Source organism: Hylobates moloch, unplaced genomic scaffold, assembly GCF_009828535.3.
Source record: "Hylobates moloch isolate HMO894 unplaced genomic scaffold, HMol_V3 SCAFFOLD_7, whole genome shotgun sequence".
In the NCBI taxonomy this organism is placed as follows: domain Eukaryota; kingdom Metazoa; phylum Chordata; class Mammalia; order Primates; family Hylobatidae; genus Hylobates; species Hylobates moloch.
Window position 1 is genome coordinate 53,018,667 of NW_026652282.1, and position 19,017 is coordinate 53,037,683.

General features: G+C 37.5%; 1 protein-coding gene across 4 annotated transcripts in view; it reads left to right on the forward strand.

Annotated features, from left to right (window-relative positions):
* Nucleotides 1-19,017, forward strand: part of ZC3H12B (zinc finger CCCH-type containing 12B) — a 444,060-nt gene that overhangs the window by 310,153 nt on the left and 114,890 nt on the right. For 2 of the 4 annotated variants that reach the window (XM_032757074.2, XM_058441403.1), the window contains exons 1-2: nucleotides 4,745-4,812; nucleotides 6,714-6,883. The gene's annotated coding sequence lies outside the window, so the exon portion shown is untranslated. Of the gene's footprint in view, nucleotides 1-4,683; nucleotides 4,813-6,713; nucleotides 6,884-16,990; nucleotides 17,103-19,017 lie in introns of those variants that run through there. The other 2 variants (XM_058441401.1, XM_058441402.1) reach the window with 2 other exon arrangements.

Below are 19,017 nucleotides of genomic sequence, written 5' to 3' on the forward strand. Positions count from 1 at the left end.
TGGTGTGGATGTCCTTTCTGTTTGTTAGTTTTCCTTCTAACAGACAGGACCCTCAGCTGCAAGTCTGTAGGAGTTTGCTAGAGGTCCACTCCAGGCCCTGTTTGCCTGGGTATCAGCAGCGGTGGCTGCAGAACAGTGGTGGCTGTAGAACAGCGGATATTGGTGTCCTGCAATTGCTGCTGCCTATTTTTCCTCTGGAATTTTTTTCTCAGAGGAGTACCTGGCCGTGTGAGGTGTCAGTCTGCACCTACTGGGGGGTGCCTCCCAGTTAGGCTGCTCGGGGGTCAGGGACGCACTTGAGGAGGCTGTCTGCCCGTTCTCAGATCTCCAGGTTCATGCTGGGAGAACCACTACTCTCTTCAAAGCTGTCAGACAGGGACATTTAAGTCTGCAGAGGTTACTGCTGTGTTTTTGTTTGTCTGTGCCCTGCCCCCAGAGTTGGAGGCTACAGAGGCAGGCAGACCTCCTTGAGCTGTGGTGGGCTCCACCCAGTTCAAGCTTCCGGGCTGCTTTGTTTACCTAATCAAGCTTGGGCAATGGCAAGCGCCCCTCCCCCAGCCTCGCTGCCGCCTTGCAGTTTGATCTCAGACTGCTGTGCTAGCAATGAGCGAGACTCCGTGGGCGTAGGACCCTCCTAGCCAGGTGCGGGATATAATCTCCTGGTGTGCCTTTTTTTAAGCCCATTGGAAAAGCACAGTATTAGGGTGGGAGTGACCCGATTTTCCAGGTGCCGTCTTTCACCCCTTTCTTTGACTAGGAAAGGGAACTCCCTGACCCCTTGCACTTCCCGAGTGAGGCAATGCCTCACCCTACTTCGGCTTGCTCATGGTGCACTGCACCCACTGTCCTGTGCCCACTGTCTGGCACTCCCTAGTGAGATGGACCTGGTACCTCAGATGGAAATGCAGAAATCACCCGTCTTCTGCGTCGCTCACGCCAGGAGCTGTAGACCAGAGCTGTTCCTTTTTGGCCATCTTGGCTCCAACCCCCAAACATGCTTTCTTTACTATTCCTTTGCACCCTTCATCCCAGACCCTCTTCACTTTCACTTGGACTGACCCTGACACCCATCAGTCCCAGCAGCTTACCTGGGCTATACTGCCTCAAGGCTTCAGGGACAGCCCTCATTACTTCAGCCAAGCTCTTTCTTGTGATTTACTTTATTTCTACCCCTCTGCTTCTCACCTTATTCAATATAATGATAACCTTCTACTTTGTAGCCCCTCCTTTGAATCTTCTCAACAAGACACTTTCTGCTCCTTCAACATTTATTCTCCAAAGGATATCGGGTATCCCCCTCCAAAGCTCAAATTTCTTCTCCATCCATTACCTACCTCGGCATAATTCTTCATAAAAACACACCTGCTCTCCCTGCCGTTCATGTCCAACTGATCTCTCAAACCCCAACCCCTTCTACAAAACAACAACTCCTTTCCTTCCTGGGCATGGTTGGATACTTTCACCTTTGGATACCTAACAAAACCATTTTTGTTTTTGCCATCTTAACAAAACCATTATATAAACTCACGAAAGGAAATCTTGCTGATCCCATAGATCCTAAATCGTTTCCCTACTCCTCTTTCCATTCCTTGAAGACAGCTTTAGAGACTGCTCCCACACTAGCTCTCCCTGACTCATCCCAACACTTTTCATCACACACAGCTGAAGTGCAGAGCTATGCAGTTGGAATTCTTACACAAGGACTGGGACTGCGCCCTGTAGCACTTTTGTCCATACAACTTGACCTTACTGTTTTAGGCTGGCCATCATATCTCCATGCAGCAGCTGCTCCCACCCTAATAGTTTTGGAGGCTCTCAAAATCACAAACTGTGCTCAACTCACTCTCTACAGTTCTCATAACTTCCAAAATCTATTTTCTTCCTCACACCTGACACATATACTTTCTGCTCCCCAGTTCCTTCAGCTGTACTCACCCTTTGTTGAGTCTCCCACAGTTACCATTGTTCCTGGCCCGGACTTCAATCCAGCCTCCCACATTATTCCTGATACCACACCTGACCCCCAAGACTGTATCTCTCTGATACACCTGGCATTCACTCCATTTTCCCATATTTCCTTCTTTCCTGTTCCTCACCCTTATCACACCTGGTTTATTGATGGCAGTTCCACCAGGCCTAATCGCTACACACCAGCAAAGGCAGGCTATGCTATAGTATATTCGAAATCTATCATTGAGGCTACTGCTCTGACACCCTCCACTACCTCTCAGCAAGCCAAACTCATTGCCTTAACTCAAGCCCTCACTCTTGCAAAGGAACCACACGTCAATATTTATACTGACTCTAAATATGCCTTCCATATCCTGTACCACCCTGCTGTTATATGGGCAAAAAGAGGTTTCCTCACTACACAAAGGTCCTCCATCATTAATACCTCTTTAATAAAAACTCTTCTCAAGGTAGCTTTACTTCCCAAAAAAACTAGAGTCATTCACTGCAAGGGCCATCAAAAGGCATCAGATCCCATCACTCAGGGCAGCGCTTATGCTGATAAGGTAGCTAAAAATGCAGCTAGCATTCCAACTTCTATCCTTCACGGCAGTTTTTCTCCTTGTCACCAGTCACTCCCACCTACTCCCCCACTGAAACTTCCACCTATCAGTCTCTTCGCACACAAAGAAAATGGTTCTTGGACCAAAGAAAATATCTCCTTCCAGCCTCACAAGCCCATTCTATTCTGTCATCATTTCATAACGTCTTCTTTGTAGGTTACAAGCCACTAGCCCACCTCTTAGAACCTCTCATTTCTTTTCCATCGTGGAAATCTATCCTCAAGGAAATCACTTCTCAGTGTTTCATCTGCTATTCTACTACTCCTCAGGGATTTTTCAGGCCCTGTGACCTCCCTTCCCTATACATCAAGCTCGGGGATTTGCCCCTGCCCAGGACTAGCAAACTGACTTTACTCACATGCCCCAAGCTAGGAAACTAAAATACCTCTTGGTCTGGGTAGACACTTTCACTGCATGGGTAGAAGACTTTCCCACAGGGTCTGAGAAGGCCACCACAGTCATTTCTTCCCTTCTGTCAGATATAATTCCTGGGTTTGGCCTTCCTACCTCTATACAGTCCAATAACAGACTGGCCTTTGTTAGTCAAATCACCCAAGCAGTTTCTCAGGCTCTTGGTTTTCAGTGGAAATTTCATACCCCCTACCATCCTCAATCTTCAGGAAAGGTAGAACTGACTAATGGTCTTTTAAAAGCACACCTCACCAAGCTCAGCCTCCAACTTAAAAAGGAGGGTTCTGTCAAGGGTAGAGCCCAAAAACTCATCAACCAAGCAAGTAATTACACTGAACCCTCTTGAGCATTCTCTAATTGGATGTCCTGGGTCCTCCTAATTCTTAGTCCTTTAATACCTGTTTTTCTCCTTCTCTTATTTGGGCTTTGTGTCTTTCGTTTAGTTTCCCAATTCATACAAAACCACATCCAGGCTATCACCAATGAGTCTACACAACAAATGCTACTTCTAACAACCCCGTAATATCACCTCTTACCACAAAATCTTCCTTCAGTTTAATCTCTCCCATTGTATGTTCCCACACCACCCCAATCCCACTCGAAGTAGCCCTGAGAAACATCGCCCGTTATCTCTCCATACCATCCCCCAAAATTGTTGCCACCCCAACACTTCACCACTATTTTGTTTTGTTTTTCCTATTAATATAAGAAGACAGGAATGTCAGGCCTCTGAGCCCAAGCTAAGCCATCATATCCCCTGTGACTTGCACATATACATCCAGATGGCCTGTTCCTGCCTTAACTGATGACATTACCTTGTGAAATTCCTTCTCCTGGCTCAGAAGCTCCCCCACTGAGCACCTTGTGACTCCCTCCCTTGCCCGCCAGAGAACAACTGCCTTTGACTGTAATATTCCGTTACCCACTCAAATCCTATAAAACGGCCCCACGTCGATCTCGCTTCGCTGACTCTCTTTTTGGACTCAGCCCTCCTGCACCCAGCAGAAATAAACAGCCTTGTTGAAAAACAAACAAACAAACAAACATAAAACTGAATGAAGCTAATTTCACCAAAGAATATATGTATTTAAGTAAGTCAAGCATTGGACTGTTACACAGCATTAGGCTACTTAATAGTCTCATTTTGGCTTTTATTAGCTTAAACCATATTGATGATTTACTATACATGAACTGTCTACCGCAGCGATATATTTCTTGGTAAATATAGAATGAAAAAAAAAAAAAAGCCCAAGCGGAAGAAAGGTGGTTTTCCCCATCAGGGGAAAAATGGTTTCTGGTTTGTCAGTTCTACAAAAAAGAATGGTGCTTTTTTCCAAGTGGTGGAAGTAGGCTTATTTGGCATCTTCTTTTAATAGAAGCTTGTTTCTTATCCATGATGGTCATCTGTCCTGAAAGATAGTCCTTTAACTTGCTTATGAATTTTAGAAAATTCTTTGGATCATGTTGTGTTTGTATATGTATTTGTTCTTTGTCATTGCTATGCCATGTTTATTTTAGTTTACCTCTCTCTTTCTGTCTGTCTAGTCAGACAATCGTGAGGATTAATTTCTGAAAAGCTAGCAAAGGCTAATATTCTTTTTTAATCCCTTTCACTACCTCTGTTTCTATAAAGATTTAACTCTGAGAGGGTTATGTAATTAACAGTCACCAATTCTGCTTGTTTTTACCCTTCTACAAGGAAATAGACTAAATAGCCAAGTTGCAAGATACCACTGCTTCTTTCAAGAATGATGGGTTTCCCAGGTGATACTTGAAAGAAGAGATAATGACCACCTATCTCCTTCATCCTGGTCACACAGGAAGGTAGGTGAGTAGCAGCTCCTCTAGGATACATATCTACATTTGCACTATTATGTGACTCACTTTATCTGCTTCTTCAAAACATTGCTCCTTATTATGTTTACCTATGTGATGATAGTCAACTCACAAAAATAGCTGCTATTCAGTGATGAGTACATAATGAAAAACTTGGAAGATCAGGAAAATGCTTTCTCCCTTGAGGATCTTACAAACTATTTAGCAGATATTTATTGAGCATCTACTATATGTAAGGCTTAGCACAGGGCCTTAGACATGAATAACACTCACCCTGTCCTCGTGAAGCTCAGTATAGCAGAATGAAAGCTACTCAGAACTTTCTTCTTAGTGTCCTTCCTGACTGTGGAGGCAATTTTTGACCCTTTTCTTGGCTACCCACAAAGATATTGTTATTGCATCTATAAATCATTAAAACTGTAGAATCAGAAGGGGACTTCTCAGGAGCAGATATAGGTACACAAGACTGACTCTTTCATCATAGTTGTGGCAACAAGGAGCTGCAAATAACATGTTTGCTAGTATGGCCAGCTCAAATCTCAGTACTTCATGGGAACAGATTTTTCCACAGGTTAATAATACAAAATTGGGCAGTAACCCTAAGATCCCTACCATATCAACTCTAGAAAAGCACCTCACTCTTGAACATGTCACACATCTAATAGAGAGTTATGAGTATATTTACATAAAGCTACATACCATTTTTTTGAAATTTGCTTATGTATAAATGAACTGTGGAATATACTTTCTAATAATTTCAGATTAAATAAGATTTCCAGTTTCTTCTCGATTTTAACTGATTTTTTTTACCTATCCAGTAACCTTGACTCAGATGTTTTATTCACACAGTAAACAAATTTTTAAGGCATTCTTAATTTCAAACATTCCCATTCATTATCTTTCTAAACCTTCAGAATATCCCCAAACTTCTAAGTTTTTTCTTTTGTTTTATCTTCTACTACTAAAAGTAATCTTTAAGGAATGGAAAAATTCCCAAAGCTGGGTAGTGGGAAGAATAATAAGACCCTCCACAAACCTTTGTTAGGCCACACTTTGCTTCTGGACCATAGTTTAATGATCTGACTTCTAGATAGAAAACCTTTTTTGAACCACCTAAAATTATAAAATGTCAACTGGTTATTAGTGTAATGATTAACATTTTAATTTTAATGTTCTCAAAATGACTTATTTTTTTATTTTGGAGTGAGGTAGAAAGGGATGGCTATTCTTATTCAAGTGTTTTTCTGTTTGTATGTTTCTGTCAAGTTTGTAAACTGCACATATGTCTTTTCATTTAATTGGATCAGAAAATTCTCCTCATGGTGAAAATGTGATGTATTTCAAGTAGTTAGGAATTCATGTTTATTCAAAATTGTGGTCTTTTAAGATTTATGATCTTATTTTGTTTTGCCTAAAAGGTCAAAAAGAGGAAGTAGTCATACCTAATCTGTAAATCATAGATCGGATATATATAAAAACATTTTGCTACTTAATAAAATTTAGGTAATAGTTATTAAATTCACTGTTCATCCGTGGTTCTATTTTTAAAAAATGGTATTATTTATAATTTATGTAAACATAATTCAAAATTATACATATAACTCAGCTATTATTCTTTTAGACTGAATCTTACTCACAGTCACAAAATAAGTTTTCTTAGGCTTGTGGAATATTCTCAGGGTCAATATGTATAAAAGACTAAAAAAGTCCTACATCTTGGATTAGCACAACCATTGAATAATTAGCACAATTATCTCAGCCTTTGAGATCAAAATATCTTTCTGTCCTAATTATAATACTGAACTTGAAATGGGTAAAAGGTGTTTCAGTCTTCGATTTATCAAGTTCTCATCATAGGTTTGCCTTCTGCTCATTGAATCTATTTTACCCAAGGCTGTGGACTCCTTTTGGCATTTCTGCCTCAGCAACAGAGGATAAAAGCCATGTTGTGATGGATAAGTCACAAAAGTAAAAAATACAGACGTGTACTACAGGCCTTCAAAGAAGAATTGAGCATGCTGAGGATCGATGCCAGACATTGGACATTTTTGAGGTGTTAAGAGGTAGGTACTTCAGTGGTTGTTGTTGTTGTTGTGTGTGTGTGTGTGTGTGTGTGTGTGTTTGAAAGAGTAAACTATAGTGAGATAATCTGTGTAATATGAAAAGTTAAGGCATTTTGTTTATAAGAAAGTGAAGCTTTCTTCCAGAAAGATTGAGGCATCAAAGCAGTGGTGAAAATCTGAACAATACAGTTAATAAAATTATCTTCTTAGGTTGAAAATATGTAGGCTTTTGGAATTAACAGGAAATCATCATAGGAAGGGGTGAGAGGAAAGGGAATATCACTTATGGAACTTTACAAATCAAGTACCAAGAGCTTTACATGTGTTATCACATTTAATCCTCATAGCAATCCTATGATGTAGGTATTATCATCTCCATTTCACAAATTAAAAAACTATCTTAAGCAGGTTATTTGACTGCCTAAGATCATATAGCTATTAAGTGTAGGGTTTGTTTTACATCCAGATCTCTCTGACTTCTAACACTGTGCTTAGAAAGATCTAAATATCTAAGAGAAAACTGTGACTGTATCATTTCTTGCTTTTCTTATGAACAATTCTACCTTTACTTCATTGTGCCCCTACTTTATTTAGTTTTTGGAGGAAAGTTTTTCACGTTGTATATTCAGAAAATACTTCACAACCACAATATATGCAACTTTAAAAAAATTGCACTAGAGAAAGAAGCAACCATTCTCAGGAATAAAGCATCTATGGTTCTTTTTTTTTTTTAATTTTTCCTTCTGCATTTTTCCATATATTATTAATACGTAAGTGAGAACCAAAATTTCCAGAATAAGTGTATCCTTTGTAAGTGTAGAATCGAGCCCTTCCAACTTTTGAGATCTGTTTGTTTAGCTAAATCAGCAATGCAAGGTTAATTCTGACTGATTCTAGACTTGTGTTCCGTACTTTAGGACACTTGTTCAGTCTAAGCAATTTAAGCCTCTTCTTATAATTGAGGAGTATTTAGGTAGTTGGCCAGGCATGGTGGCTGTCTGGGCATGGCGGCTCATGCCTGCAATCCCAGCACTTTGGGATGCCAAAGCGAGAGGATCACTTGAGCTCAGGAGTTCGAGACCAGCCTGAGCAACATAGTGAGACCTCGTCTGTATTAAAAAAAAAAAAAAAAAAAAGGAAGAAAAAAGGTCTTCACATAGTTTCGAAGAAAGGTTAAGATATAAGTCTGTTTTTGTTTAGTTACAATCTTTAGAACTTCTTCCACATGGCATTTATCAAATTGTAGTTGCATCTTTAGTAATATTTTTCAGAATTCATTAAGTATGGCAAAATCATAGGCCATTATGGTATAGTGGAAAGATCCCTTCATTTGCGGTTAGAGAATCTAGGTTGAACTCTTAGCTCTCTTGTTTACTGTGTAAAGTTTGGCAATTAATTTACTCTCTCAGAGTCTCAGTTTTCTCATCTGTAATGTGAGAACAATCCTTACCTCATGTATTTGTTGTGAAAATAACTTGAAATAAAAAATATGAAAGTACTTTGTAGGCAATAACATTCTATCATAATGTGAGGAGAAATGGAATAAAATGAACACTATAGGAATATTTACCATATGCTAGTCACTAACTTATTTTCTATTTGTTGCTCCAGCAAGACCAATATCTATATATCCCTAAGGAAAAAATAACATGACCTCCAGCCTTGGGTCACATTTTCTGGTTTTCCTACCTATTGTCCCAGTAGCCATGCAATAGTTTACAATCTACTGGCAGGAAGGTAAAATGTATGAAAGAATTGCCTTCTAGGTCATTCTGTTTGTGAAAAGTAATCTCCCACCAAGGAGAAGCCTTCTTAACAGTTCATATTAAAATCTTGGCTCAAAGCAGTGAATGAAAAGTTAGAGATGAACAGTAGTTTCATAACACAGCCCAACAGGACCATTTAGGTAAGACATTGTAGTAGAGTAGGAAATACATTGAATGGGAAGAAAGGGGACCAGAGTTCCAATCCTGATTTTACCACTGCCTAATTGTATAACCTAAAAAAAGTTTATTTTTCCTCTTGGTCTCACTGTCCCCTTTTATACAGTAATGTGGGATGGACTAGATTATCTCTAAGGTCTATTCCAACATTGATATTCTAATATCCTATTCTTAATTTTAATAGAAAGATTTAAATTCTATATTTAATTTTTAGGATGCTATTTTGTGCCTCAAAAGGAAAAAGAAAAAAATGCACAAATTATTTCTCTGTTGTGAATTATAATACACATTCACTTACATTAATAGCTTTATTGGAGGTAGAATTAGCATAATCCTTTACATTTTCAAAGTATTTTAAAGACCCAGCATCTCATTTGAGTCTCATAATAATGACAATATTTTATTATTTATCTTTACATACTAAATTAAGTAACTGAGCCTCAAGGAGGTTAAAGGTCTGTACAAAGTCACATAGCCAGTACATGATGGATCTAGAAATCCAACTGTGGTCTATTTCTAAGCCCAGTTTTTTTTCCACTACCACAAGCTGTACATTATTTTATCCAGGCTTAGAATAAATGGAACTCATCTGGAAAATGAATTAAAAAGGGAAGAGTCACTGTTATTTGTGTATGCTAAAAGTATGAACAGGTAAGAATACTTAAGAATAAGGACAATGTTTTATATTCTTTTAAAAAATTCTTCAGACTTGAGACTGAAGCTCTGAACAAGATGCAAGCAAATGTACAAATAAAATATTAATGCATCTTTCAGAGTGCTAGACATTATGAAAGATTAAAGAAATAGTATTTGTAAAGCACTTTAATATCATTTGAAGAAAGTGGTTATTTAAATATAATATTTGGAGCCATCTTGGCTCCACCCCCAATAGGAACGCTTTTATACTGTTGGTGGGACTGTAATCTAGTTCAACCATTGTGGAAGACCATGTGGTGAGTCCTCAAGGATCTAGAACTGGAAATACCATTTGACCCAGCCATCCCATTACTGGGTATATACCCAAAGGATTATAAATCATGCTGCTATAAAGACACATGCACATGTATGTTTATTGTGGCACTATTCACAATAGCAAAGACTTGGAACCAACCCAATGTCCATCAACGATAGACTGGGTTAAGAAAATGTGGCATATATACACCATGGAATACTATGCAGCCATAAAAAATGATGAGTTCATGTCCTTTGTAGGGACATGGATGAAGATGGAAACCATCATTTTGAGCAAACCATTGCAGGGACAGAAAACCAAACACCGCATGTTCTCACTCATAGGTGGGAATTGAACAATGAGAACACTTGGACACAGGAAGGGGAACATCACACACTGGGGCCTGTCATAGGGTGGGGGGAGAGGGAGGGATAGCATTTGGAGATATACCTAATGTAAATGATGAGTTAATGGGTGCAGCCCACCAATATGGCACAAGTATACATATGTAACAAATCTGCATGTTGTGCACAGGTACCCTAGAACTTAAAGTATAATAAAAAAAAAAAGAAAGGACAGGAGTTGCTATACTTGAAATCAGATTGATTTCAAGACAAAACCTATAGGAAGAGGCAATGACCATAATTGTATAACTATAAAGTGGTCAATTCAGCAGGAGATATAGCAATTGTAAATTTATATGCACTTAACTCTTGATCACCCAGATATATAAACCACATATTCTTAGAGAATAAGAAAGAGATACAATAATGCCTGGAGACTTCAAACTGCCTCCCGTCCACCTTCAGCATGGGATGTATCTTCTAGACCATTAAAAATATATCAACAAACACCAGACATAATCTGCACTATGGATCAAACGTAAGAGATGTTTACAGAACATTTCATTCAACAGCTGCAGAATACACATTATTTTCCTCAGCACATGGATCATTCTCAAAGATAGACCATATGTTAGGTCAAGAAGCAAGTCTTAAAGTATTCAACAAAATAGAAATAATATCAAGCATCTTCTCTGGCAAAACAGAGTAAAACTAGGAATCAATAATAACAATAATTTTAAATTGTTGTTGCTGTTGTATCATCGATGCAAAGAGACCAACAATAAAACTGTAATACAAGAAAATTCACAGAATATTATACACTGGGACAGACTGAGACATTTAGTTAATGGCAAGAACACAGTAAATACAAGCACCTGAAGATGTGCAAGTCAAGTAAAATGATATATGGATTACACAGTGAATTTTCTAAGCCCATCTGAGGACTTTGTACCTTTTCAAAAATATCCTATATACCCCTCCAATTTACAGAATATCTGTCTTATCTGCTTACTTCATGGCTTTTTCAATATAAAAAGTTTACAATATCTATTTATACCTTATTTCCCTTTTTATTTAATATACTGTGGGAAAAAAGATGGAGACAAATATAATTTTCTGACTTATAAAAAATTAAGTTATTACAGGCACATTTACTGTTTCATTCTAGAAACATCCCAGTTTCACAGGTTGATTATTCAGCAGCTGTGTGGTTTTTTAAAACATTCTTTGATTTTGAGAAAACTAAGATATCTCTTTTGCGGCAGATTTTGATTCATAACAATGGTGTGATTATGTGAATTACAGTGAATTATACTGTGAAAATTCATGCAATGATGTCAGGTCTCTGGTTGACTGAGGCTGTGAGCCAGTGGGGGATATGGGGCCCAACAGGGTGGAGGGCAATTGTTTGCTCCTCCCTTGGGCCTGGAGAAACTGGGCTCTAGGTATGGGGCTAGTAGAGAACAAGGTTGTTGCTCCATGGACACTGAGTCCTGCAGTGATAATCCTTTCAATTGATGCTGAAAAAGCATTTGATAAAATTCAACATCCTTTCTTTTTTAATTTACTTTTAAGTTCTGGGATACATGTGCTTAACTTGCAGGTTTGTTACATAGGTATACATGTGCCATGGTGGTTTGCTGCACTTTTCAACCATCATCTAGGTTTTAAGCACCGTGTGCATTAGGTATTTGTCCTAATGCTCTCCATCCCCTTGCCCCACAACCCCCAAAAGGCCCTAGTGTGTAATGTTCCCCTCCCTGTGTCCATGTGTTCTCATTGTTCAACTCCCACTTATGAGTGAGAACATGCAGTGTTTGGTTTTGTTTTCAGTCTCATCCATATCCCTGCAATGGATATGAACTCATCCTTTTTATGGCTGCATAATATTTCATGGTGTATAAGTACAACATATGCAATAAACATGTGTACATGTTTCTTGATAGTAGAATGATTTATAATTTAGGTATATACCCAGTAATGGGATTGCTGGGTCACATGGTATTTCTGGTTCTAGATGCTTGAGGAATCACCACAGTGTTTAACACAATGGTTGAACTAATTTACACTACCACCAAAAGTGTAAAAGCATTCTGATTTCTCTGCATCCTCTCCAGCATCTATTGTTTCCAGACTTTTTAATAATCCCTATTCTAACTAGTGTGAGATGGTGTTTAATTGTGGTTTTGATTTGCATTTCTCTAATGACCAGTGATGATGAGCTTTTTTTCATATGCTTGTTGGCTACATAAATGTCTTCTTTTGAGAAGTGTCTGTTCATATCCTTCAGCCAATTTTCGATGAGGTTGTTTGTTTTTTTTTTCTTGTAAATTTGTTTAAGTTCCTTGTCAATTCTGGATATTAAACCTTTGTCAGATTGATAGATTGCAAAAATTTTCTCCCATTCTGTAGGTTGCCTGTTCACTCTAAGATAGTTTCTTCTGCTGTGCAGAAGCTCTTTAATTTAATTAGATCCTATTTGACAATTTTGGCTTTTGTTGCCATTGCTTTCGGTGTTTTAGCCATGAAGTCTTTGCCCATGCCTATGTCTTGAATGGTATTGCCTAGGCTTTCTTCTAAGGTTTTTATGGTTTTAGGTTTTACATTTAACTCTTTAATCCACCTTGAGTTAATTTTTGTATTATATGTAAGGAAGGGCTCCAGTTTCTGTTTTCTGCATACGTCTAGCCAGTTTTCCCAACATCATTTATTAAATAGCGAATCCTTTCCCCTTTGCTTGTTTTTGTCAGGTTTGTCAAAGATCAGATGGTTGTAGATGTGTGGTGTTATTTCTGAGGCCTGTGTTCAGTTCCATTGGTCTACATATCTGAATTGGTACCAGTATCATGCTGTTTTGTTTACTGTAGCCTTGTAGTATAGTTTGAAGTCAGGTAACCTAATGCCTCTAGCTTTGTTCTTTTTACTTAGGATTGTCTTGGCTATACAGGCTCTTTTTTGGTTCCATATTAAATTTAAAGTAGTTTTTTTCTAGTTCTCTGAGGAAAGTCAATGGTAGCTTGATGGAAATAGAATTGAATCTGTAAATTACTTTGGACAGTATAGCCATTTTCATGATATTGATTCTTCCTATCCATAAGTATGAAATGTTTTTCCATTTGTGTCCTCTCTTATTTCCTTGGGCAGTGGCTTGTAGTTCCCCTTGAAGAGGTCCTTCAGGTCCCTTCTAAGTTGTTAATTTGTATTTCTAGGTATTTTATTCTTGTTGTAGTAATTGTGAATGGGAGTTCAATTATGACTTGGTTCTCTGTCTATTATTGGTGTATAGGAATGCTTGTGATTTTTGCACAAGCAAAAATGATTTTCTATCCTGTGACTTTGCTGAAGTTGCTTATCAACTTAAGGAGTTTTTGGGCTGAGATGATGAGGTTTTCTAAATATAAAATCATGTTGTCTGCAAACAGAGACAATTTGACTTCCTCTCTTCCCGTTTGAATAGCCTTTATTTCTTTCTCTTGCCTGATTGCCCTGGCCAGAACTTCCAATACTATGTTGAATAGGAGTGGTGAGAGAGGGCATCCTTGTTTGTGCCAGTTTTCAAAGGGAATTCTTCCAGCTTTTGCCCATTCAGTGTGATATGGGCTGTGGGTTTGTCATAAATAGGTCTTATTATTTTGAGATATGTTCCATCAGTGCCTAGTTTATTGAGAGTTTTTAGCATGAAGTGCTGTTGAATTTTGTCAAAGGCCTTTTCTGCATCTATTGAGATAATCATGTGGTTTTTGTCATTGGCTTTGTTTATGTGATGGAGTACATTTATTGATTTGCGTATGTTGGACCAGCCTTGCATCTCAGGGATGAAGCCCACTTGATTTGCTGCTGAATTTGATTTGCCAGAATTTTATTGAGAATTTTCGCATCGATGTTCATCAGGGATATTGGCCTGAAATTTTCTTTTTTTGTTGTGTCTTTGCCAGGTTTTGGAATCAGGATGATGCTGGCCTCATAAATTGAATTAGGGAGAAGTCCCTTTTTTTCTATTGTTTGTAATAGTTTCAGAAGAAATGGTACCAGCTCCTCTTTGTACCTCTGGTAGAGCTTGGCTGTGAATCTGTCTGGTCCTGGCCTTTCTTTTGGTTGGTAGGCTGTTAACTCCTGCCTCAATTTTAGAACTTGTTATTGGTCTATTCAGGGATGCGACTTCTCTCGGGTTTAGTATTGGGAGGGTGTATGTGTCCAGGAATTTATTGATTTCTTCTAGGTTTCCTAGTTTATTTGTGTAGAGGTGTTTATAATATTCTCTGATGGTAGGTTGTATTTCTGTGGGATCAGTGGTGCTATCCCCTTTATCATTTTTATTGGGTCGATTTGATTCTTCTCTCTTTTCTTCTTTATTAGTCTGGCTAGTGGTCTATCTATTTTGTTAATCTTTTCAAAAAACCACCTCCTAGATTCCTGGATTTTTGAAGTGTTTTTCGTGTCTCTATCTTCTTCAGTTCCACTCTGATCTTAGTTATTTCTTGTCTTCTGCTAGTTTTGGAATTTGTTTGCTCTTGCTTCTCAATTATTTTAACTGTGATGTCAGGGTGTTGATTTTAGATCTTTTCTGCTTTCTGATGTGGGCATTTAGTGCTATAAATTTTCCTCTAGACGCTGCTTAACTGTGTTCCAGAGATTCTGGTACGTTGTGTCTTCATTCTCATTGGTTTCAAATAACTTATTTATTTCTGCCTTAATTTCTTTATTTACCCAGTAGTCATTCAGAACCAGGTTGTTCAGTTTCTATATAGTTGTGTGGTTTTGAGTGAGTTTCTTAATCCTAAGCTCTAATTTGATTGCACTGTGGTCTGAGAGACCGTTTGTTATAATTTCCGGTTTTTTGTTTTTGTCTTTTTTTTTCGCATTTGCTGAGAAGTGTTTTACTTCCAATTATATGGTTGATTTTAGAGTAAGTGCTATATGGTGCTGAGAAGAATGTATATTCTGTTGATTTGGGGTGGAGAGTTCTGTAGATGTCTATTAGGTCCACTTGGTCCAGAGCTGAGTTCAGGTCCTGAATATTCTTGTTAATAATCTATCTCATTGATCTGTCTAATATTGACAGTGGGGTGTTAAAGTCTCCCACTATTATTATGTGGGAGTTTAAGCCCCTTTGTAGGTCTCTAAGAACTTGTTTTATGAATCTAGGTGCTTCTGTGTTGGGTGCATATATATTTAGGATAGTTAGTTCTTCTTGTTGCATTGATCGCTTTACCGTTATGTAATGCCTTTCTTTGTCTTTTTTGACCTTTGTTGGTTTAAAGTCTGCTTTATCAGAGACTAGGATTGCAACACCAGCTTTTTTTGCTTTTCATTGCTTGGCAAATATTCCTCCATTCCTTTATTTTGAGCCTGTATGTGTCTTTGCACGTGAGATGGGTCTCCTGAATACTGCACATTGATGGGTCTTGAGTCTTTATCCAACTTGCCAGTCTGTGTCTTTTAATTTGGGCATTTAGCCCATTTACATTTAATGTTAATATTGTTATATGTGAATTTGATCCTGTCATCATGATTCTAGCTGATTATTTTGCACATTAGTTGATTCAGTTTCTTCATGGTGTCACTGGTCTTTATATTTTGGTGTGTTTTTGCAGTGGCTGGTACCGGTTTTCTTTCCCATATTTAGTGCTTCCTTCAGGAGTTCTTGTAAGGCAAGCCTGGTGGTACAGAATCCCTCAGCATTTGCTTGTCTGTAAACAATTTTATTTCTTCTTCATTTATGAAACTTAGTTTAGCTGGATATGAAATTTTGGGTTGAAAATTCTTTTCTTTAAAAATATTGAATATTGGGCCCCACTGTATTCTGGATTGTAGGGTTTCTGCAGAGAGGTCCATTGAATTCAACATCATTTCATAATAAAATAACACCCTCAAAAAGCTAGGTATACAAGAAACATATCTCAATATGATAAAGGGCATATACAATAGACCCATAGCTAGTATTATACTGAATGGGGAAAACCTGAAAGCCTTTCTTCTAAGATCAGGAATATAACAAGGATGCTCACTTTCACCACTGTTATTCAACATAGTACTAGAATTCCAAGCTAGACCAATCAGACAAGAGAAAGAAATGAAGAACATCCAAATTAAAATGAAAGAAGTCAAACTATTGTTGTTTGCAGATGATATCATTTTATACTTCACAAAACCCAGAGACTTTACCAAAAATCTATTACAGCTGATAAATTCAATAAATTTGTAAGATACAAATTTAACATTAAAAATCAGTAGCATTTCTATATGCCCACATAGAATATTCTGAAAAAGAAATCATGAAGGTAATCCCATTTACAATAGCTATAAATAAAATAAAATACATAGAATTAATTAACTTAACCAAAGAACTGAAATTTTTTTTTAAATTAAACATAGATTCAAGAAATTAAAAAGAACACCAAAATATGGAAAGGTATTCTCTGTTTGTGGATAGGAAGAATTCATATTTTTAAAATGTCCATTCTACCCAAAGCAATCTATAGATTTAATGCAATCCCTATCCAAATACCATTGATACTTTTTACAGAAATAGAAAAACAATTCTAAATTTTATGGGGAACCATAACAGACCCAGAATATCCAAAGCTATCCAGAGCAAAAAGAACAAAACTGGAGTAATCACATTACCTTATTTCAAATTATACTACAGAACTATAGTGATATGGTTTGGCTGTGTCCCCACACAAATCCTGTTTCGAATTGTAATCCCCATGTGTCAGGGAAGGGACCTGGTGGGAAGTAATTAAATCATTGGGGTGGATTTCCCCCATGCAGTTCTCATGATAGTGAGTGAGTTCTTATGAGATCTGATGGCTTAAAAGTGTGACACTTACACCCTCACTCTCTCTCCTGTCCTGCCATTGTGAAGATGTGCATGCTTCCAACATTGTGAAGATGCGTGTGCTTTCCAGTCACCTTCCACCATGATTGTAAGTTTTCTGAGGCTGCCCAGTCATGCTTCCTGTTAAGCCTGCAGAACTGTGAGTCAACTTAACCGTTTTTCTTTGTAAATTACCCATTTTTAAGTTAGTTCTTTATAGCAGCATGAAAATGTACTAATACTTATAGTAACCAAAATACATGGTACTGGCGCAAAAACACATAAATAGACCAGCGGAACAGAATAGAGAACTCAGATATAAGTCTGTTCACCTGTAGTGGACTCATTTTTGACAAAGGTGCCAAGAACACACTTTGGGGAAAGAACTGTCTCTTCAGTAAGTGGTGCTAAGAAAACCAGATATACGTATGCAGAAGAATGAAACTAGATCCTGGTCTCTCACCATATACAAAAGTCAAATCCAAACACATTAAAGACGCAAATATAAGACCTCAAATTGTGAAACTACTAAAAGCAAACACTGGAGAAATTCATCAGGACATTGGACTGGGTGAAGATTTCTTGAGTAATACACTATTAAGTGCTATTTATTGTACTGGCAACCAACACAAAAATGGACAAATGCAATCACAAGTTTTGCACAGCAAAGAAAACAATCAACAAAATGCACAGACAACTTACAGAATTAGAGAAAATATTTTCAAACTATTCATATGACAATGGATTAGTAATCAGAAATCATAGGAGCTAAAACAACTCTATAGGAAAGGAAAAATATAATAAGCAGATTTTAAAATGGATGAAAGTCCTGAATAGGCATTTCTCAAAAGAGGACATATGCATGGAAAACAGCTGTATGATAAGGTGCTCAATATCATTGATCATCTGAGAAATGCACATCAAAACTGCAATAAAATATTATCGCACCTCAATTAAAATGGCTTTTATTTAAAAGACAGGCAGTAACAAATGCTGGCGAGAATGTGGAGAAAAAAGAAACCTCATACAGTGTTGGTGGTAATGTAAATTAGTAAAACCACTATGAAAAACAATTTAGAAGTTCCTCAAAAAAAGAAAAATAGAACTACCATATGTTCCAGCAATCCCACTGTTAGATATATACCCAAAAGAAAGTAAATCGGTATATCAAAAATATATCTGCACTCCCATGTTTATTGTAGCCCTATGCACAATAGCCAAGATTTGGAAGCAACCAAAGTGTTGAACAGATGACTGGGTAAAGACAATGTAATACATGTAAACAATGGAGTACTACTCAGCCATAAAAGTAGAATGAAATTCTGTCATTTGCAACAACGTGGATGGAACTGGGGGTCATTATGTTAAGTAAAATAAGCCAGGCAGAAAGACAAATATCTCATTTTCTCACTTATTTGTGGGATCTAAAAATAAAAACAACAGAACCCATGGGAATAGAGAGTAGAAGAGTAGGTACAAGAGGCTGGGAATGGTAGTCGGGGGATAGGGAAAATGGGGATGGTTAGCGGGTACAAAAAAAAAATAGAAAGAATAAATGACACCTAGTATTTGCTAGGACAACAGGGTGACTATACTAAAAAGTAAACAATATTTTAAAATAAAAAATATTTAAAATAAAAAATACCAAAGCATCAATCGATGTTATCAATGCTGTTATTGTTATTTTGCCAAAGTATGAACGTGGGAATATATGTTATATATGCCCATAGAGCTGGCTGTGAGAAACTGGTTTACGGATAGACAACTCAGAGAATTTTAGAAATCAGAGAATTTTAAAATTTCAGAGTAGGAAATAAACTCAAAGGTCATCAGATCTATGCCTCATCTGGTGCTTGTAAAAAGACTCTGGAATCTCTTAAGGGAACTTATCTATATCTTCTTATTGTTATTCTCTTCCCAAATTCTGTTATTTTTAGACAATAATGCTACAGATTTTTTATCAGTCCAACAAATTGTATTGAATTCACCTTTTTTATGCTTGTAAAGATTTTAATAATGTTGATTGAAATCAAAGTGTTATAATTATTTCAATGCAGAATCTTCAAAAAATTTGC